The sequence below is a fragment of the Lathyrus oleraceus genome, chromosome 7 (assembly GCF_024323335.1).
Source record: "Lathyrus oleraceus cultivar Zhongwan6 chromosome 7, CAAS_Psat_ZW6_1.0, whole genome shotgun sequence".
In the NCBI taxonomy this organism is placed as follows: Eukaryota; Viridiplantae; Streptophyta; class Magnoliopsida; order Fabales; family Fabaceae; genus Lathyrus; species Lathyrus oleraceus.
In genome coordinates, this window is record NC_066585.1 from 194,442,317 (window position 1) to 194,466,187 (window position 23,871).

The 23,871-nt window shown below is 42.7% G+C and overlaps 1 long non-coding RNA gene across 1 annotated transcript; it reads right to left on the reverse strand.

Annotated features, from left to right (window-relative positions):
* Positions 1 to 21,235: 21,235 nt before the first annotated feature.
* Positions 21,236 to 21,958, reverse strand: LOC127105414 (uncharacterized). The gene is made up of 2 exons (XR_007794997.1): positions 21,828 to 21,958; positions 21,236 to 21,676 (listed from the first exon to the last, which is right to left on the reverse strand). It is a non-coding gene; the product is annotated as an uncharacterized LOC127105414 (long non-coding RNA).
* Positions 21,959 to 23,871: the final 1,913 nt, after the last annotated feature.

Genomic DNA, 23,871 nt, shown 5'->3' on the forward strand with positions numbered 1-23,871 from the left:
TCTTTGTAGGTTACCACCATTTTCTGCACAATCTTCTTAATATTCTTATTGGCTGCCTCAACCGCCCCATTCATCTTCGGACGATAGGGAGAAGAATTGTGATGCTCAATCTTGAATTCCCGGCACAGCTCTGCCATCATCTTATTGTTCAAATTAGAACCATTATCAGTAATGATTCTCTCGGGAACCCCATATCTGCAAATGATGTCTCTCTTGAGAAATCTGGCAACGACCTGCTTCGTCACGTTCGTATAAGAGGCTGCTTCTACCCACTTGGTGAAGTAGTCAATAGCCACTAATATGAATATGTGCCCATTCGAAGCTGTAGGCTCAATCTTTCCAATCATATCAATGCCCCACATAGCAAACGGCCATGGAGACGACATTAAGCTCAACGGATTTGGAGGCACGTGCACTTTGTCAGCATAAATCTGGCATTTATGACACTTCCGCACGAAATTAAAACATTGGGCCTCCATTGTCATCCAATAATAACCTGCTCTCAGCAGCTTCTTCACCATTGCATTCCCACTGGCATGGGTACCGAACGACCCCTCATGAACCTCTTTCATCAATTGGCTTGCTTCTCTATCATCAACACATCTGAGCAAGACCCAATCAAAATTCCTTTTATACAAAACCCCATCCTTGTTCAGGTAGAACACCATGGCCAACCTCCGCAGAGTCTTTCGGTCCTTTTTCGATGCTCCCTCAGGATACTCTTGAGTTTCTAGATAGCGCTTGATATCATAATACCACAGCTTTTCATCATCAGACGCCGTATCAACAACAAACACATAAGCCGGTCTATCCAGACGACCTACTTCCACACTGGGGAACTGATTCCACCTCTGCACCTTAATCAAGGCGGCCAGAGTAGCCAAAGCATCTGCCAAAGGATTCTCCTCTCTAGGCACATGATGCAACTTCACCTTGGTGAAAAACGTCAACAATCTCCTCGTATAATCCCGATTTGGAATTAAATGAGATTGATGCGTATACCATTTCCCGTTAACCTGATTTATCACCAGAGCTGAATCTCCATATATGACAAGGTTCTTGATCCTCAAATCAATCGCCTCTTCAATCCCCAATATGCACGCTTCATATTCAGCCACGTTGTTGGTGCACTCGAATGTTAGCCGGGCAGCAAAAGGAATGTGGGATCCTTTCGGCGTAACCAAAACAGCACCAACACCGCTTCCATTCACGTTAACGGCCCCATCAAACATCAGAATCCATTCGGATTCAGGGTCAGGCCCCTCCTCCGGGATTGGTTCCTCGCAATCTTTCGATTTGAGAAACATGATGTCCTCATCAGGGAATTCAAACTTCATCGGTTGATAATCATCAATAGGTTGCTGAACGAGGTAATCAGACAATACACTCCCCTTGATTGCTTTCTGAGAGGTATACTGAATATCATATTCCGTCAAAATCATTTGCCACCTCGCAACCCGTCCGGTCAATGCTGGCTTCTCGAAAATGTACTTGATTGGATCCATCTTGGAAATCAACAAAGTGGTATGAACCAGCATATACTGCCTTAGTCGGCGAGCAGCCCAGACCAAAGCACATCAAGTTTTCTCGAGCAGTGAATATCTTGTTTCACAGTCGGTAAACTTTTTGCTAAGGTAGTATATGGCATGCTCTTTTCGACCAGACTCGTCATGCTGCCCCAATACACACCCCATAGACCCCTCGAGGACTGTCAGGTACAGAATTAACGGTCTTCCCTCCACAGGAGGCATCAGAATCAGAGGCTCCTGCAAATACTCTTTTATCTTTTCAAATGCCGCTTGGCAATCATCATTCCACCTGACCGTTTGATCTTTTCTCAATAATTTGAATATTGGTTTGCACGTGGCTGTTAGATGAGATATGAACCGCGAAATATAGTTCAATCTACCTAAGAAACCACGAACCTCTTTCTCTGTTCTTGGTTCAGGCATTTCTCTTATTGCTTTTACCTTTGCAGGATCGACCTCGATTCCTTTCTCACTCATAATGAACCCCAGCAGTTTACCGGACCGCATTCCGAACGTGCACTTGTTCGGATTCAACCTCAGTCTGAACTATCTCAACCGGTCAAACAACTTGGCCAGATCTACCAAATGCCCCTCTTCTGTCTGGGACTTTGCTATCATGTCATCAACATAGCATTCGATTTCATGATGAATCATATCATGAAACAAAGTCACCATGGCCCTCTGATAAGTAGCACCGGCGTTCTTGAGACCAAATGGCATCACCTTGTAACAAAAAGTGCCCCACGGTGTAATGAACGTTGTTTTCTCCATATCATCTGGCGACATTTTGATTTGATTATAGCCAGAAAAGCCATCCATGAAGGAAAACACCGAGAATTGAGCTGTATTATCTACCAACACGTCAATGTGAGGTATCGGAAAATCATCTTTCGGACTAGCTCTGTTCAGATCTCGGTAGTCCACACACATTCTCACTTTCCCATCTTTCTTCGGGACTGGCACAATATTCGCAACCCATGGCAGATAATTAGTGACAGCAAGGAAACCAGCATCCCACTGCTTTTGCACTTCCTCTTTAATTTTCATTGCCATGTCAGGTCGAGTTCTGCGCAACTTCTGCTTCACTGGAGGACAATCTGATCTCAACGGTAGCTTGTGCACAACAATATCGGTATCCAACCCTGGCATATCTTGATAAGACCAGGCAAAGATGTCGACATATTCTTTCAACAACACTACCAATCTGCTCTTGACACTTTCCTCCAAAGCAGCCCCAATTTTCACCTCTTTCTTAACCTCGTCGGTACCCAGATTTACAACCTCAATCGGCTCTTCATCCGGCTGAATCACCTTCTCCTCTTGTTTCAACAACCTGGCTAATTCCCCTGGCAGTTCACAATCTTCTTTGTCTTCTTCTTCAGCAAGATAGATTGGATTGTCGAAGTCATACAAGGGTGTAACAAGATTGTTATCAATGAGATCCGGAGAAGAATCGCGTCTGCATGAATGTTGATTCATGCATTGCTTAGAACCGGTGTGACAAATAAAAAAGAAAAATGAAAACATTGCCATTTTTATTTGTTTTTATTTTTAAATTGTAAAAATAAATGAAAAACAGGGAACACCGCTTTTAACTGAAAAACATCCTTTATTTGATGATGCGAATTTGCAAATTTAAACATGAGGTGGCCCTTACAATGAACCATTACGTGTCGGGCAACACGTATGGTTTTCATGCATATAAAACTAAAACAGGAAAAATATTACTCTTCCAGCAGAGTGACCCGGATGATCTTTTCATCCTTCCAGTTCTGGATTCCCATCCCTGGTGCGCACGGCTTTATCCACCGGTCTATGTCACATTCACTATCAGCGTCGTCACTCATCATGCAGATGTGATCCGGATCCAGCATTCCGGCACTTGTGAATGTGACTGGCGTACGACGTCCTCTGCCTTGCCCTGAGCCTCGGCCCGGCTGGTACCCCACTCCGAAGCGATCTTTCTTCGCAGGGACATCCATCATTCTGCCCCAACCAGCAGCCTCTCCATTCTTCACCACCTCAGCGGCCTGCTTATACGAAGATATGGACGGTTTCTCTTCCTCCTTAGCAAAAAGAGCATTCTCCACCTTAACGGTTTCAAACGCTTGGCTTGGCGTCTCCCAGATTTCGTCGTCCATCTCCACATATTTGAATGAGGACAAGTGGCTGACAAAAATGTCCTCCTCTCCGCATACAGTGACGACTTGGCCCTCCCAGATGTACTTCAACTTCTGGTGCAAAGTCGAAGTCACTGCCCCAGCAGCATGAATCCACGGCCTACCCAACAAGCAACTGTATGCCGGCTGAATATCCATGACATAGAATGTCGACTTGAACACCTCCGGTCCAATCTTCACTGGTAGCTCAACCTCTCCGAACACGGCCCGTTTTGATCCATCGAACGCCCGCACAATCAAATCTGTCGGAGTCAAAATCAGCCCATCACAGTTAAGCTTTGTCAGAGCCTTCTTCGGCAACACATTTAAAGAGGAGCCGGTATCAACCAACACATGCGAAAGCACGGCCCCTTTACATTCCATTGCAATGTGTAGAGCCCTATTGTGATTCCTCCCATCCACAGTTAGATCCATGTCGGTGAAACCCAACCCATGGCTGGCATGCATGTTAGACACGACTGTTTCCAACTGATTAATTGTTATTTCCTGAGGAACATAGGCTTTCTTCAGAATTTTCAACAAAGCCTCCCTGTGCCCCTCAGAACTTAACAGCAATGACAGAATAGATATTTTGGAAGGAGTCTGCTGCAGATGATCAACCAGCTTGTACTCAGACTTCTTGATGATTCTTAAAAATTCCTCTGCATCATCATCAAGTTTTCCATCCGACCCAACCGGCGCCGGTGTCACCACTGGAGTACCTTCGTCGACCACAGCTTTTCCTTTCGCCCTGGCTAAAGCCTCGGCCTTTTCTTTTTTCTCTTTTTCTCCTTCTCCTCCCCTCAGGGCCTCCGGAGCAAATAATCTGCCACTGCGAGTGAAACCACTAGTACCGGCATTATCCACCTTTGAAACGATGGTTTCACTAGCAGCCTGGTCTTCCAACTTTTCCCCATTACAATAGACCTCTCCCCCATAATGCCACGGCACGGCATCATCTTTGTCATAGGGAATCAGTCCAGGTACCGTGATGGTAACTGGAGCCGCTTCAGCAAGATTTGACAAATCCACCGGATCAAAATATATCGTTATGGTGGAGACTTCCTCTTTTTCCTTATCAACTTTCTTTTCAACCACAATACTCCCCTCGTCCATCAGACCCTGGACAGTTCTTCTCAACAACATGCATCCCTCAGGAGCAATAGTGCATTCAGCACAATCAACACCACAGCCCGGGTTGACCCCATTCTTCAACAACAGCCCCTTGACCTCAGCCAACGGAGTCCTTAGTTGATCAACATCAGGCAACCCGACTCTATTCTCTTCAGAAATAGCATTCACCCCCCTCTGACCATGCGCGGGCATGGGATTAGCATTAACGTTGGGAGATGGTGCAAAGTTGATCGCCTTCGAATCCACCAGGTCTTGAACTGTGTGCTTAAAAGCTTTACAGTTCTCTATATTGTGTCCGGGAGCACCCGAGTGGAATTCACATTTTGCATTTTCATCATAGCTGGCTGGCCTTTGATCGGGTCTCAAAGGTGCCAGAGTTTTGGTCTGTACTAACCCCAGATCCATCAACTTTTTGAACAGGAAGGAATAAGTCATCGGAGGCCTATCAAATTGTCTGTCCATTGCTCTACCCTTCATCTGATAACCAGCCCTTTGAGGCCTCTATTGAAAGGGTTGTCTCTGCTGTTGAGGTTGTTGATGTTGTGGTTGCGGTTGCTCAGCAGGAATAGTTACTGCAGTAGTGTGCTGAAAGTAACGGTCCCTACTGGGTCCTCGTTGAGCATAGACAGCACTGGTATCGCCCTCTTTCTTCCTCTGACCATTATTACCAAACGGCTTTTTCGATCCTGAAGAAGAGGCGTTACTCTGTATCTTCCCGAGCTTCAGCCAGCTCTCAATTCTTTCCCCCGCCACAACAATATCAGAAAAGTTAGTCACCGGACAACCAACCATTCTTTCAGCAAATGCTCCCTGCAGGGTCCCCATGAAAAGATCCGACATCTCTCTGTCAACAAGAGAAGGTTGCACTCTGGCAGCCAACTCTCTCCACCGTTGGGCATACTCCTTAAACCCTTCATTATTCTTTTGAGACATACCCTGCAGTTGGGTACGACTCGGGGCCATATCAGCATTGAACTGATACTGTTTAAAGAATGCGTCCCCAAGATCCTGCTAGTTTTTAATATCTGAGGACTTTAGCGTGGTGTACCATTCCAAGGAGCCTCCGGACAGGCTGTCCTGGAAAAAGTACATCCACAACTTCTGATCCATGGTATACGCAGAGATCTTGCGGACAAAAGCCTGCAAATGCGTCTCAGGACAAGAACTTCCATTGTAACGGTCAAACGCGGGCGCCTTAAACTTCTGCGGGATCACAATCCCCTCAACAAGCCCCATATTCGACATGTTGACCACCCCAGGAGTGGCATAGCTTTCCAGCACCCTAATCTTCTCAGCCAACAGCTGAATCTCCTTGCTTTGAGGCGGAGCACTGTATGGACCGAAAGGCTCATTATGCATTGAGAACTGATCTGCCTCTCTATCTTCTTCCCTGTCGTCATCAAACCCGTAGAATGGAGGCAACAGACCGTCCTTCATATTCTGACCCGGCCCAGGCTGACCACCAGCAGTACCAAAACCAGCGGCATTATTCACTATACCGACCGTTGTCCTCTTTCCGCCATCTCTAGACCCCAGCCCCTGGTTGGAGACACCATCCAGGTTTATACCACTGTTTGCTGCTGAAGCCCGCTCGAGCTTCTCGACTTTATCTGCCAGAGCTTTCTGACCAACTGCAAAGCCTTGCATAATGTTGATCAGCTCATTCATCTTGTCTTTCAGCTCAAGGAGATCAGTACTCGGGAGATCCATTAGCCTGGGAGTATTGCGCCTTGTGAAGTATCTGTGAGGACGAGTTGAGTGCAAAGGTACAGTTCTGCGAGCACGAGCAATGATTCCTGAAACAATCAAGCACGTTAGCAACGAATACCTGCAAAATAAAACACAAGTTATTACGATCAATGCATGAATGCAGTGTTTATCCCCATGAGGAACACTTTGTCTCTTGATCCTGGCTTCATTGAGACAAATAACAATTCGGCAGCAATATTTTGACATTCATCGTTTGATTCATCATACAGATCAGAGATATATGACTCAGCAAAAATACCCCCAACCATGTGTGTGCTTGTGTGAGTGCATACGGTAAAGCAAATAAAGCTTGAAGATCAATCACTGAATGAAAATCAACATCACATAGCAAAATGCACAATAAGTGCCATAGTCATACATCAAATCAGATACAAATCTCCAGAATCGGGAAAGACATACAAACAAAATGAATTCCGTCAACAAGCCTGACGGTAATCCAACACAAATGAAAGATCTAGCCTGATGAGGGTCCCACAGATGGCCCTATCTCATCTTCCATCCTTGCGAACTTTGTGGCGAACCTGAGCTCGGTATTCTCCTGCTGTAATCTCCCCACCTCCTTCTGGTGAATCTTCATCTGCCTGAAGTAATGATCTCTCTCAGCAATGTGATGATCTCTCTCGGCGATGATCTTCATGCTCTATGTCTCCTTAACCTTCAGCTTGGCTTCCCACTCAGCGATGAGAACTCGGACTCTGTCGTCCCTCTGATCCCTCACGAAGATTTGCCTTCTCTTTTCATCCTCAATGACCTTTGCAGCTCTGGCTAGTTTCTCCTTAGTGATGTCGTGCTCTCTGTCGCATCCGCGAAAAAACAACCGGCGGGACTCAAATAAAAACACAACACAGAGCCGCCACTGCGCGTTATTTATCCCAAAATAGGGAAAGGAAACGCTCAGAGAAACCTGGAAAGGAAATGGTCTCGCGACCAAAGAGAAAGGGTAAGGGAGTCGGTTACGCAAGGGGAAGGTATTAGCACCCCTCACGTCCGTCGTACTCGACGGGATCCACGTTCTAAAATAAAGAATAGGTTGCTAAACATCACACACACACACAGGGGAACGCAGGTGGGGTTAAGAGAAGGGAGCTCGATAGGACGTCGCATCCTATGCCTACATATCTTGTCTGGAACAAGAATCAGAGCCACTGTAGTTCGGCTTACGCACGCCAAACAACACAAAACACACAAACAGATGGTAAACATGGGACCCGACAACCACTCAATGGCATTACGTCAGCGCCCGAACCAAACAAGCACAAAAGGGCAAACGTGGAGCCCGACCGCCAATCACTGGACTTACGTCGGCATCCGAACCAAACATACACCAGAAGATAACAAGTAAACACACACAAAAAGGAAAAAAAGTGCCCGGAGAGGTCTCGCACGACCTCCTGCCTATATACCTCGTCTGGAACAAGGATCAGGGCGATGTAGTTCCCCCTCAAGGGAAAGAAAATCTAGCCAGAAACCAGGGGAAGACACACTACCAGGGAGCTGTACTCGAGCCTAGTGTTGTCATGCATCATTGCCCTACGTTCAGGTTTCTACCTACTTGCACAAATGCAAGCTAATCCTATCCAGGAAAGAAGCAAGCATACAAACATACAAGCAATTCAAGCATTTCAAATAAACATGTCAAACAAATATTCACATAGCACCCACTATAGCCAATCAAGAGGGCTCAAACAATGGGTTTGACTGCCTAGGCAAGTCATCTGTACAAGGGTTAATGGCGCTCTTAACCTTGCCATTACGAGGCTAAGGTGAGGCAGATGAAAAGGTGAAGTGAGGATGAGACCCCACAGCTCTTATCCCTGACCAGGGAGAGCTTCAGACAAAGGAGCGTGGATCCAGAATGGAGGGACCCTTCTACGCTCAAAGACTCTGACTCGATTGTGCAACAGCACAGGATCTTGGGTTTGTGCCCCAATGCATCAACACACAGCAATGTGAGCAGAGGGACGACACACAGAATAGTGGGGGATAGATTGCATATCCCTAACTTCCACCAATTGCCTCATAGAGGTCTTTACCTGCTTGGGCACGAAAAGTAAACAACCACAATCATTGCCTCTTAAGGAGGACTTCAGACATTTGCCCGACCAAGTAACAGGCCGGGTCTCCCAAACTACATGAAGTCAAGAGGACCTACCTCAAATGGTCTACACAACCAAGCAGCAGCTAGCAAGCAAGTTCTTAAAATAACTAGAAGCGACTAAATGTACCTGAAAACAATCAAGTATCATCAGTGCTCAGACAGACAATCATAAATAGCAAATGTTAATCAGTCAGCCTATACAGATAACACACAACAAGGCAAGCTATGAGCTCAAGCTCAAGCTTCACAACCTACAAAACAAATTCATGTTAGTTCTCAACATCAAACAATGTCAATTTAATCCACTTGGTTCAATCTCCTTAAGCATTGTGCTTTTCATCCTGAAAAATCAAGCAAATGTGAGAAACAAGACCACTAGGCCAAGCCTAGGGTCCAAAAGTGAGAAAAAAATCTAAACAGCAAGGGATTCTCAACCAAACTCAAATTAATGCCAAACAAAAGCAAATGCAATTGGTCCCATGCTTATATCATTTACCATATTCATTTCATGACCAAAACAATCCAAACTAGGTCAAACATAACACCAAACATCCAAACAGAATGACTTCCACCAAATCCATATCAAAACAATTCCAAAAATTCTCAAATAATTTACACCTAAACAGGACATATTCAAGGCATAGCATGTCAATTTTCAGCTCAATTGGACAAAAGAAACTATGTCAATGAAAATCAAGAAAAACAGACACAAATATTCAAGCCAAACCATATCATCAAGACATGCATTCACTTCAAAAATTCATAAGTCAATGAAAACAATAAAGAAATGAATGGGACCAAAACAGGAATGTCCTACAATGTGTCTACAACCATCATACCAAATTTCATGTTCATTCAATACCATATGAGCATTTCACACAAGATATCCCAACATATGTCACACAAGCTTGCATAATTGACCAACAGAGATGAAAAATATCAATCAAATTGAAAATGCCATATAAAAATCCAGAAAAATTCACATAACATCTCAACATGTCAATGATCATCCATGTAAAATTTCAATCCATCCAACATCTCTAGGTCATGAAAATAAATCCAGAAAGTTGACCTAGCTAGGTGTGACACAAATTGTCACACCTAGATTCAAAAATTCATAACTCAATCATCAGGTATCCAAAATTCACAAACTTTACATGTAAATCACCAGAAACATGTCTAGAATCACCACAAAAATTTTCAAGAATTTCTTTTAAGGCATGAGAATTTCACATCAAAAATGGCAAAATGCATACAAATATACCACAAGTCAAACAACTCTAGGTCAAACCAATTTTCACCAAGCACAATTTCTAAAATTATGTCCATAAAATTCTAGAGAGAAAATGGGAACTATAGAAAAAATCCTCATATTTTTCTGATTAGCCAATTATTTTTTATGATTTTTCTAAGTTTGATTAATTAAATGAAATAACTATTAGGATGTCTTATTAAATTAATTAGATTAATGGCAAAGTGGTAATTTTCGCTGCCTGGACCAAAAACGCAGCGTTTCATTTTCTCGGTGGCGCAACATGAGTGGTCAGAATTTGGCGCTAAACACCATTTCGAATTGGCTTGGCAAAACAATGGATCAAACACGACTTTCATCATCATTCTCACTCAAACAATTCCAGAATTCGCACGAACACGAAGAACAACAAATCCCAATGAAAATTTACAATCGAATATGCGTTGGAAAGGTCTCAACGCCAGGATCTCAAATATGTCCTTGATTTCCACTAATTCTTCCTAAATCTCACGAATCGAAGGGATTAGGTTTTGGTATCATTACTTTGAATCGACATAACCTAGCCTATGTTCATCCATTTCTAAAACTAATTACATCATGATAATCTATGTTAAACACTCTTCACAACGCATATAATCATTAAGGCAATGGTGAATTTTGAATTCCAACCTTGATTTGAAGACAGCGATGAATTTGATGTTCTTTGTGCTTGAAAGTCCAAAACAGATGGAGAATAATCTTCAAGAAGTTGAATGCAGTGCTCAGGTTCGATTGATGTTGCTTCTAATGCGCGAAGATCCAATTCACCATTGATGCACCTTGCTTGGACAGTCACGATTTGGTGCTTCTTTCAGTCCAATTTACCAAAACAGTTTTGGAGGAAGGTGAATGAAGATCGAATAAAAAAGAATCACACAAATTGATCAAGAATTGGAAGAGTTCTTTGGATTTTGGCTTTTGTGTTCTTGAGAGGTTTTTGGTGAATTTGGAGGGAAAAGAGATTGTGATTTGTGATTTGTGAATTCTGTTATGAGTTGGTTATGATTAGGAATATATACACATGATTAACCAAGCCTTAATCACCTTAATTAGCAAAATGAAATGTGATTAGCATAAGTGTCATTTTCAATGGCAAGGGCAAAATGGTATTTTCAATATGGCCTTGTGACAGCTCATTGCCAGCTCACACATGCTCTAAATATCTGTCATGAGCTGTTGCAACTTGTCTCATCTTCATTGGCCATGTATTTTTGAATTTCACTATGTCATGGTTAATTGTCTAATTTTCAAGTCCATTTCAAAAGTGAATTATCAAACCATGAGGCCTTGACATGTTATGAGCATTCAAACCATTTCCAAATATCATTTGTGAGGTGTTGCAAAAATCCCCATTCAAAAATTCTCATTATTTCACAAGTTGGACCATTTTGCCCCTGGATTTTTTAACTGTACACTTGAAATTTGACTTTTTGCATTGACCATTTTTTGATGAAATCCAATTATGCACCATGAAAGTACATGTCAAATGGAGTTTGCACATAAAAAGATCACTCAATTTGGACACTCCATGTGGAAGTTATGCCCCTCTGATTATGGGTCATTTTTGAAATTGAATGGACCATAACTTGCCAACCATACATGGGATTTTCAAGTTCTTAGACTTTTTGGAAAGGTGAGACCAAGATCTACAACTTTCATGTTGAACAAATTTTCATTTGAAGCTTTTTTGGACACGTAATTTTGAGGTAAAAAACTTTCCATTTTTGGAAACTTCCATTACAAGTCACTTTCTATTTTTGGCAATTTTTATCCTGACTTTATTTTCTCCATTCTTAAGCTTTGAAATGTCAAATAACACTTGTTTCAACATGAATGAAGTGTATCCAACTCTCTCCCACCTCCAAATCCATAAAATCAAGCACGGTTGACCACAGTTGACTTTTTCACTGACAGATGAATTTGGCAATGCACTGATCAATCTGAGCTCCAATCCAGTGATGAAATGGCTCAAGGATGAAACCCTAGCCTCCATAAGCTTAATACAATTATGAAATGATCCCCATATCCATCATAGACCCCATCTCCTAGCCATGCCCTGATTGGCCCAATGCAACTGATTAGGGTTGACCAGTGGTCAAAACCCTAATCTCAAGGAATCTGCTTCAACACTTGATGAAATCAAACCATGATGATGATGATGAATCATTGTAATCAAGATGAAGACCAATCTCCTTTGAGAATCACAAAACCCTAAATTGGACCTCCATATCCTCAGATGATTGATGACCAGTCCAATAAAACCCTAGCTTGCACATGACCTCCCATCTTCTGATCAAGACTTGTGAGGATGACTTGCACAATGTAACCACATGATATGCAATATGCAATGCCTAATGACCTAAAAATGATATGCAATATGATATGCTAGTCCCAAGAGAAGAGGGCAAATTTTGAGGTGTTACAGCTGCCCCTATTCAATCCACTGTGAACCTGTCGATATGAATAGCCTCGGCTTTCAGATGATCAGGATGAAGAGTGATTGAATACCAAGAACAGACGAACAATTTGCACTCTGATGGGAAAATAATTAACGACGCCTGTCAGAATCGGCGAAGAAACAATCTTGAAAAATCCGTCTGGAACGGAGAAAGTCGGCTTGAACCCCAAAACATAAACGTCGACCTGGATACCAAAACAACACTGTCGACCTGGATACCAAAATAAATGGTAACACAGGGATAACTATGGCCTGAACACCACACATCCGCTGGGGATTATTATTCCTTTCTTTTTATGCTTTTCTTGAACCCCGAAGTTTTCTCTATTTTTTTCCATTTTCTTGAACCCCAAAATTTTCTCTTGCGCAAATGATCCTCGGATCACCGCATTTGAACCCCGTTCTCCTGTTTGCCAAAATAACGAACCCCGTTCTCCGATTTGAACCCCAGTCGCCTGACGATAACTTGCGATCGCCAATGTGAACCCCGTTCTCCAGAAAATGCCGCAACATCTCCTTTTCTCCATTTGAACCCCGTTCCCAGAAAATGCCTCAACATTTCCTTTTCTCCGTTTGAACCCCGTTCTCCAATTTCTCGTGATAATTCCGCTGGCAACGCCGGAAATAACACCAAACACCACTCTGAGGGCGACATGTCAAAGGGTACACCTTCACAAAAGGAAGGTAGCATGTGTATCTCTTCCTTAGAAGACACCTATAACGATCTCCATTGGCCTCAGCCAGAGTCTAAGGTGACACATGAACAGAAGAAAATCCTAAGGACCTCATCCCGGATACATTCTTCAACTCCAATCTTCATTTGAACCCCAGAAAATGCCTCAGCATATACTCTTCTCTGATTGAACCCCGATCTCCAGAAAATGTCGCAACACTTCCCTTTCTTCATTTGAACCCCGGAATCGCGCTGATCGCGTAACGTCTTCTGATATTATTCCCATCTCTGTCCGACGGAAACATTTCCTCCAATATCGCACTACTGGGGAACATTGCTGATCTGACGTCGTGATGCTGAACTCCTCGGAGTATCATCTTCACCATCTGACGAAACCAAACCTTCAAGCGGTAACCACGGCTTGAATCGCATTAATCGCGTAACCTTTCCATCTCTGCCCGACGGAAAAACAATTACTCCAGTATCGCACTACTGGGGAATATCTTTGATTCAATCACGAGGCTAAACTCCTCGGAGTAACACCTCTTCACCTTTGGGCAAAACCACTTCTCGAACAGTAACCACGGTTTGAGACTAGCTTATGCTTGCAATGATGCATGATTGATTTTTCTGCGTAATGCTCCATAATTATGGAAATGCTACGTGATTATTTATTATTTTTTCTATGCAATATGCTATGCTATTTTTCATGATGAATGCATAAAAAATGTCCCTCTCAAGGGACTCTCTTGAGGAGCACGAGACACTCTGCTGAGGAACTCGTCAACATTCCGATCTCCACCCTGCCGGGGAATAATACTGATGCCGGGAAAAAGGTAACCCTTGCTGGGGAAGAACCTCCTTTGCACCCACTCCGCTTGAGAAACTGCTGGGCATAAGCACCACCAACACTCTGTGGGGATACAACAGTCTTTGACTTGCTAGGGATAGCAATCCTGACTCTGCTTCGGGAAACCCTCACAGATACCTGACAACTTCACTGGGGAAATGCTCACAGATACTCCGCTGGGAAACAGCAACCTCCAGGACTGTCAACTGGGGAAGCATTGATCTGACACCTGCTGGGGATAACCATCCTGACCCTGCTAGGGAAGCGAATGCCACTCCGCTGGGGATTACCCATGCAATCCATAAGTAGAATCAACTCAGCTGGAGACGCAGATATCAGTCTGCTACGGAAACTCGTCCAATCCACTGGTAGGATGAACACTGTTGGAGATATATTTCATTGAAACCCGCTCCACTCGGGAACTGCTACCTTCAGGCCTGGCTGCTGAAGAAACACCACTTTAAACCTGTCGGGGATAACCCTCCTGACTCGGCTAGGGAATCCACAGACCTCGGATCTGCTAGGGAGCTAGTCCTCTGATTCTGCTTGGGGACTACGCTGGGGAAATGAGAAAAGTTGGTACAGAACACCCGTCGACTCGTCGAAACATGGTATCCACCTCCCAATCTCGTATCAGCTTTCCACTTTTGAGAACTCCCAGACTCGTCTGGACCTTTTCTGCTCCATCATCTTGTATTCCCAATCGCTCCGCGCTCGACGGAAAGCGTACTCCTGGGATTTATACAGAAATTTCAATTTTCCGACTTTGAAGAGTCTTCTTGATTAATTCCAAAGGTCGTCGGACGTCTCTCGTCGTCTCTTCATCGTCTTCCAACTTACTTGTCCCTGATCGGACTTTGCGGGGAATTTCTACAGACTTTCAAATCTTCCGACTTTGAAGAGTCTTCTTGATTAACATCAAGGATCGTCGTACGTCTCAACGTATCTTCGCCGTTCTTTCATTCATTCGTTCCTGAGCGAACTCTCTGGGGATCTGTTACAAAGCTTCCACATCACAACCTGCAAGGGGGTGAGAATTTCTAACAGTACCTGCAAAACAGATCGTCAGATAAAACCGTGCCCCAGGCGTGTCAAGATTTCCACACTTGGGTCACTCAACCCTCCGAATAAGATTTCAAGCTTTCAATCTTATAAACATGCATTGGAAGGAACCTGTATGTCTTAAAATGCAAGATTCTTTATCAAAATAATCGGATGTTTTTGCAATCAAAGCAGTAATCAAAAACAAAAATTATTTGACTGAATGTGCATTTTATTGATTGGAAAAGCGTGGCTCAAATTGAGCAATACAAAAGGAAGCAATTCCTGAAAAGAGGTGATTGCGCACAAAAGGAAAAAATCTATCCTAATGGCAATGTGAAACCCATGATCTCATCGAGTTCCAACTCGGTTACACCCCATATGTCCCCAGACTCTCCGTGCTTTCTGCCTTCTGAACAAGACAATTCTGATTGATCCCCACCGGGCATTATCCATGATGCCTTAACCAAAGCGCGAACGATCATGCCAGATGCAGTTGTTCGTTTCAATCCCTCTTTTGCCTGGACCGCCCTTTCGGGTTTTCAGTCCACCGGGATACCCATTTTTGCCCAAGTCGCCTTTTCAGGTTTTCGACTTGCCAGGTGTACATTTTTCCTTTTTTATCCCTAATTTTTGCCCGAACCTTTCTTTCTGTTTTTGGTTCGCCGGGATGCCCATTTTTGCCTGGACTATTTTGTTCTTTTCGTCCAGCGGGTCTCTTTACACGAAGTATTTTTTAACTGCGTCCGCATTCACAGGGGATGGAAAATCCTCGCCATCCATGGTCGTTAACAACAAGGCTCCACCAGAGAAAACCTTCTTGACCACGAATGGACCTTCATAATTCGGTGTCCATTTGCCCCTTCGATCGTTTTGAGGAGGAAGGATCCTTTTCAGCACCATATCACCTACGTGATATACCTGAGGTCGCACCTTTTTGTCAAAAGCACGCTTCATCCTTTGCTGGTATAACTGCCCATGACAGATAGCTGCTAACCTCTTTTCCTCTATCAGGCTCAACTCTTCGTACCGGGTCCTTACCCATTCAGCCTCTTGCAACTTCACGTCCATCAGGACTCTCAAAGAGGGAATCTGAACCTCAACAGGTAACACAGCCTCCATTCCATACACCAATGAGAAAGGAGTTGCCCCAGTAGATGTACGCACCGACGTGCGATACCCATGCAATGCAAACGGCAACATCTCATGCCAGTCCTTGTAGGTTACCACCATTTTCTGCACAATCTTCTTTATATTCTTGTTGGCTGCCTCAACCGCCCCATTCATCTTCGGACGATAGGGAGAAGAATTGTGATGCTCAATCTTGAATTCCCGGCACAGCTCTGCCATCATCTTATTATTCAAATTAGAACCATTATCAGTAATGATTCTCTCGGGAACCCCATATCGGCAAATAATGTCTCTCTTGAGAAATCTGGCCACGACCTGCTTCGTTACGTTCGTATAAGAGGCTGCTTCAACCCACTTGGTGAAGTAATCAATAGCCACTAATATGAACCTGTGCCCATTCGAAGTTGTAGGCTCAATCTTTCCGATCATATCAATGCCCCACATAGCAAACGACCATGGAGACGACATTAAGCTCAACGGATTTGGAGGCACGTGCACCTTGTCAGCATAAATCTGGCATTTATGACACTTCCGCACGAAATTGAAACATTGGGCCTCCATTGTCATCCAGTAATAACCTGCTCTCAACAGCTTCTTCACCATTGCATTCCCACTGGCATGGGTACCAAACGACCCCTCATGAACCTCTTTCATCAATTGGCTTGCTTCTCTGTCATCCACACATCTGAGCAAGACCCAATCAAAATTCCTCTTGTACAAAACCCCATCCTTATTCAAGTAAAATACCATGGCTAACCTCCGCAGAGTCTTTCGGTCCTTTTTCGACGCTCCCTCAGGATACTCTTGCGTCTCTAGATAGCGCTTGATATCGAAATACCACGGTTTCTCATCATCAGGCGCTGTATCAACAGCAAACACATAAGCTGGTCTATCCAGACGACCTACCTCCACACTGGGGAACTGATTCCACCTATGCACCTTAATCAAGGCAGCCAGAGTAGCCAAATCATCTGCCAAAGGATTCTCCTCTCTGGGCACATGATGCAACTTCACCTTGGTGAAAAACGTCAACAATCTCCTCGTATAATCTCGATACGGAACTAAATGAGATTGATGCGTATACCATTTTCCGTTAACCTGATTTATCACCAGAGCTGAATATCCATATATGACAAGGTTCTTGATCCTCAAATCAATCGCCTCTTCAATCCCCAATATACAAGCTTCATATTCAGCTACGTTGTTGGTACATTCAAATGTTAGCCGGGCAGCAAAAGGAATATGGGATCCTTTCGGCGTAACCAAAACAGCACCAACACCGCTTCCATTCACGTTAACGGCCCCATCAAACATCAAAATCCATTCGGATTCGGGGTCAGGCCCCTCCTCCGGGATCGGTTCCTCGCAATCTTTCGATTTGAGAAACATGATGTCCTCATCAGGGAATTCAAACTTCATCGGTTGATAATCATCAATAGGTTGCTGGGCGAGGTAATCAGACAATACACTCCCCTTGATTGCTTTCTGAGAGGTATACTGAATATCATATTCTGTCAAAATCATTTGCCACCTCGCAACCCGTCCGGTCAATGCTGGCTTCTCAAAAATGTACTTGATTGGATCCATCTTGGAAATCAATAAAGTGGTATGGACCAGCATGTACTGCCTTAGTCGGCGAGCAGCCCAGACCAAAGCACAGCAAGTTTTCTCGAGCAGTGAATATCTTGTTTCACAGTCGGTAAACTTTTTGCTAAGGTAGTATATGGCATGCTCTTTTCGACCAGACTCGTCATGCTGCCCCAATACACACCCCATAGACCCCTCAAGGACCGTCAGGTACAGAATCAACGGTCTCCCCTCCACATGAGGCATCAAAATCGGAGGCTCCTGCAAATACTCTTTTATTCTTTCAAATGCCGCTTGGCAATCATCATTCCACCTGACCGTCTGATCTTTTCTCAACAACTTGAAAATTGGTTCACACGTGGCCGTTAGATGAGATATGAACCGTGAAATGTAGTTCAATCTACCTAAGAAACCACGAACCTCCTTCTCCGTTCTCGGTTCAGGCATTTCTTTTATTGCTTTTACTTTTGCAGGATCAACCTCGATTCCTTTCTCACTCACAATGAACCCCAACAGTTTACCGGACCGCACTCCGAACGTGCACTTGTTCGGATTCAACCTCAGTCTGAACTGTCTCAACCGGTCGAACAACTTGGCCAGATCTACCAAATACCCCTCTTCTGTTTGGGACTTTGCTATCATGTCATCAACATAACATTCTATTTCATGATGAATCATATCATGAAACAAAGTCACCATGGCCCTCTGATAAGTAGCACCGGCGTTCTTGAGACCAAATGGCATCACCTTGTAACAAAAAGTGCCCCATGGTGTAATGAACGTTGTTTTCTCCATATCATCTGGCGACATTTTAATTTGATTATAGCCAGAAAAGCCATCCATGAAGGAAAACACCGAGAATTGAGCTGTATTATCTACCAACACATCAATGTGAGGTAACGGAAAATCATCTTTCGGACTAGCTCTATTCAAATCTCGGTAGTCCACACACATTCTCACTTTCCCATCTTTCTTCGGGACTGGCACAATGTTCGCAACCCATGGCGGATAATTAGTGACAGCAAGGAAACCAGCATCCCACTGCTTCTGCACTTCCTCTTTGATTTTCATTGCCATGTCAGGTCGAGTTCTATGCAACTTCTGCTTCACTGGAGGACAATCTGCTCTAAACGGTAGCTTGTGCACAACAATATCGGTATCCAACCCTGGCATATCTTGATAAGACCAGGCAAAGATGTCGACATACTCTTTCAACAACACTACCAATCTGCTCTTTACACTTTCCTCCAAAGCAGCCCCGATTTTCACTTCTTTCTTAACCTCGTCGGTACCCAAATTCACGACTTCAATCTGTTCTTCGTGCGGCTGAATCACCTTCTCCTCTTGTTTCAACAACCTGGCTAATTCCCCTGGAAGTTCACAATCTTCTTCGTCTTCTTCTTCAGCAAGATAGATCGGATTATCGAAGTCATACAAGGGTGTAACAGGATTGTTATCAATGAGATCCGGAGAGGAATCGCATCTGCATGAATGTTGATTCATGCATTGCTTTAGAACCGGTGTGAGAAATTTGAAAAGAAAAATGAAAACATTGCCATTTTTATTTGTTTTTATTTTTAAACTGCAAAAATAAATGAAAAACAGGGAACACCGCTTTTGACTGAAAAACATCCTTTATTCATGATGCAAATTTGCAAATTTTAAACATGAGGTGGCCCTTACAATGAACCATTACGTGTCGGGCAACACGTAAGGCTTTCATGCATATAAAATGAAAACAAGAAAAATATTACTCTTCAAGGAGAGTGACCCGGATGATCTTTTCAGCCTTCCAGTTCTGGATTCCCATCCCTGGTGCGCACGGCTTTATCCATTGGTCAATTTCGCAGTCGCTATCAGCATCTTCACCCATCATGCAGATGTGATCCGGATCCAGCATTCCGGCACTCGTGAAGGTTACCGACGTACGACGTCCTCTGCCTTGCCCAGACGAGCCTCCACCAGGCTGATACCCCACTCCAATCGGTCCTTCTTCGCGGGGACCTCCATCATTCTGCCCCAACCAGGAGCCTCTCCACTCTTTACCACCTCAGCGGCCTGCTTGTACGAAGCAATGGACGGTTTTTCCTCTTCCTTAGCAAACAGAGCATTCTCCACCTTAACAGTTTCAAATGCCTGACTGGGTGTCTCCCAAATCTCACCATCCATCTCCACATATTTGAACGAAGACAGGTGGCTGACAAATATGTCCTCCTCTCCACAAACAGTGACGACTTGGCCTTCCCAGATATACTTCAGTTTCTGGTGCAAAGTCGAGGTCACTGCCCCAGCAGCATGAATCCATGGCCTACCCAACAGGCAACTGTATGCCGGCTGGATATCCATGACATAGAATGTCGACTTGAACACCTCAGGTCCAATCTTCACTGGCAGCTCAACTTCCCCGAATACGGCCCGCTTTGACCCATCAAAAGCCCGTACTATCTGTAAGACCCCAATTTTGGCCCTAAGATCCCTCATGGCCCATATCATATCATATCATGGCCTCAAGGATCAATGCATACCTTAGCCCTCATAGTGGGTGGGATACCTTGTGAGTGTGATTTTTGATCACCAAACATGTATTGCATTTGTATATCATTGCTTTTCATATATTTACTAACCAAAAGTACAAAAATATTGTCATCTAACCTTGTGTCTTGCAGCTGAAGCTAGCCAGGTCAATACAGTCAAATCAGGCCTTGAGCAATAGATGGTGGCCATTCTTGAAGAATCTGGACACCATGATCATTCATAAAGAGTTCATATAACTTGTGATATCATTTGGAATCAAGATCTCAAGTAAAAAAGGCTTGGAATTCGTCAGAACTTGGCCCAGTCAACCAAAAGTCAACTGTGGTCAACTGTGGATTTAATCAGCGATTTGATGATTGGAATTGGTTGGAAAGGTCTCATTCATGTATATATAAGTTTCATTTGGCATTTCAAAGACCAAAGTTGAAGGAATTGAAGTCCGACAGAAAGTTTCCCAAAATGGAAGTGGACCTGTAATTCTCACCTGCCCAAAATGGAAAGTTTTTGACCTCAAAAACAGAAGTCCAAGAAAGCTTCAAATGAAAAATTGTTCAACATGACAGATGTAGATCTTGTTCTCACCTTTCCAAAAAGTCCAAGAACTTGAAAATCCAATGTACGGTTTGCAAGATATGGCTCAGTGAATTTCAGAAAAGACCCGTAATCGGGAGGGCATAACTACCACATGGTTTATCCAAAATGCAAGTTCTTTATATGCACAAACTCCATTTAATGTGTACTTCAAAGTTGCATAATTGGATTTTTTGGAAAAGACTCCATGCAAAATGCCATTTTTGAAGTGAATCAATTTAAGGAGAGGGGCAAAATCGTCCAAAATTGAAAATATGAGGAATTGGGAAATAATGCCTATGCAATCAGCTTCAAAATGATTTTTGCAACTTGTTCCAATTGGGAAAATTCTGCAGAAGTTGCTTCTAAGTATCAAAGGCAAAAGATCCAAATTCACACATAAACATGCTTACACTAATCCATTTTTGTTTAACTATAATTAAATTTGGATTAAGTATTCCATATATAAGGTTAATCTAACAGAATTTTGCAGGTTGGTTAATCATTTTCCAGAGCATAACAGAAAATCCCAAGCCATTCTCTCATTCTTCTCCCATTTTACCAAAAAATTTTGATAGCACTTTCTCATCAATTAAGCATTTTTCTACTAATCTTTGTACAATTCCATGGTGAATTCATCATCTACAGGTGCTGTATAGTTTCTGTTTGCAGGAATTGATTGGAAAATCCGGCAATCTCGCGACTGTCGTGAAGATGCTCATCCATGGCAGTTAAGGAAATCTGATGATGCAAGCGTTCTTGAGCTGGATTCTTTTCACCTATCACCTTCCACGACGATTGGCTATATCTGTTTCGCCATTGGAGCCCCTGCAAATCGCCGAAGCTATCACTGCATTCAAGAAAGTGAAAGATTCGATCACCACCGTTTCAAAAATTGAGTTAGGGATGCTGTAGATTGTAGCTCGTAGATCATGTAGAAGCTTGTGATTTGTAATTTCGTTAAAGATTGAGGGAGAAATTCATGATTTAGGTTTTGTCACCTTTTTTCTTTTCCTTCGATTCGAGCTGTGTGTTGATTGATTGATGAAATTGATTATGTATTTGCATTCCTGAGGAGAAACCGGTTCGACCGGTATGTGGTTTATGTATTTCCATGGACGTTTGATCAAACCCCAATTTCCAGATGAAGAACTGATGAACGCAGGCGATGAACATTCAACAATTTCTGGAAATTACTCTGTAGATCCTGTTTCCGTCCCTTTCCAATTTGGATCCGTGTTCTTCATTGCCAGGGCCAATCATACAGCGCCACGTCGTTTAGTGGAGACGCCGCGTTTTGGCTTGGCAAGGCATGTTTACGTTCTGTACCATTGTCATTCAATTAAGTAAATAAATCCTAATAAAATCTAAACAAATATTGCAATAATTATTTAAACACTTCAAAAATTCATATAATCAACAATAATCATCCAAAAAATGCAAGACCTTTTTTGTTAATCATCATTTTTTTCTCTACTTTTTTTTAGATACAAAATAAAAAATAGTGCTTGGAAAAAATATAAATTGACATAGAGATACTTTTGATGTGTACATATTTCCATATGAGTTACCATTTAATTATAGAAACCACATGCTATATCCAAAATAAGTGAAAATTGAGATATGGATTCTTGACATCCTTCTGGATTTTTTGACATAGGTTTGGGAATTTTTTAGCCTATGGTTTATTATATATGAATTATTGAAGTTGGACATGTATATATGTGACATAGTTTGATATGCTGAATTCATCAAATTATTTACCATGCTTCCCATTGGCCAATGGCCCTAATTTTTTGCAGGAAGTTTATTTGATATGTTAGCTATCACTATTAATTTTTGTGGATTTTATAATCCATTTTTCTATTTGATCCATATTTTTCCTTGCTGCCTAGCATGTTAGAGTTTCATTGGTGTAACCTTTTGTATATATGTTGCCATATCCTCATAATTAATCCAATGGACATGAAAATTGATAGCATAGTTCCTGACACATTAATGTAGCATTTGGCTTTGGTCTCACTGATTTATAATGCACCATTGCTGTTTACCATCTAATTGAAGTTGGTGTACACTTGTAGACTTCATTTGAGGTAGTTTTTGCATGCTGTACCATGTTTAATTAATTCCTATTGATCTACTAGTCCAAATGACTTGAAATTTAATATGTGACTTGCTGAATGTCTTCTGGTTAGAATGTAATTTTTGTGGATTTTTTGGTGCCATTTTGGCATTTATTTGGATATGATCTTGCTGGTTGTTTGTATGAGACTCAACTTTGCACCTCTTGCCTTCTAGGTTGCATAATTAGAAATAGGAGCATAGTTTGAATATGGGACCAATTGGGATCCCTTTGTTAGTGAGATAACTTGATTTTAATCAGGAATTGGTTGCTGTTTTAGGATTTTTCCATCCTTTTGACCCTAGGCTAGTCCTAGTGGTCATGTTACTTACACTTGAAGTTGATTGTGCCTTTTCAGGTTAAGAAGTTAAGGATTAAGGAAATTGTTCCACATCTTGGATTGTCTTATTTGACATTTGTGGACTAACCTATTTGTTGTAGGATGTTTGAACTTGGTTCATGTGAGCCTTGTGCTATGCACACTATTATTTGTATAATTGTAATGTGTTAATTGATTCTTATGTTGTTGTCTGTTTATGAATGGGATGCTGATTATACTTGATTGTTTCCAGGTACCCTTTAGTCGCTCAGTTCTCTTAAGAACTTGCTTTGCTTTGCTTAAATAGCAACTTGCATTGAGGTATAAAACCTTCTTCTTCATGTAGTCTGGAGACCCGGTCCGTTATTTGACCGGGCAAATTGTCTGAAGTCCTCCTTAAGAGGCATTGATTGTGTATGTTTATATTTGTCCCAAGCAGGAAAAGTCCTCATTTTGAGGCAATTGGTGGAAGGTAGAGATAAGTAGCCTATCTCCCACTATTCAGTGAGTCTTCTCCTTGCTCCCATTACATGGTTGTAGCATTGAGATCCATACCCAAGATCTATCGAGTCTAATTGGGGAAAGAGTTCCATCTTTCTGAACT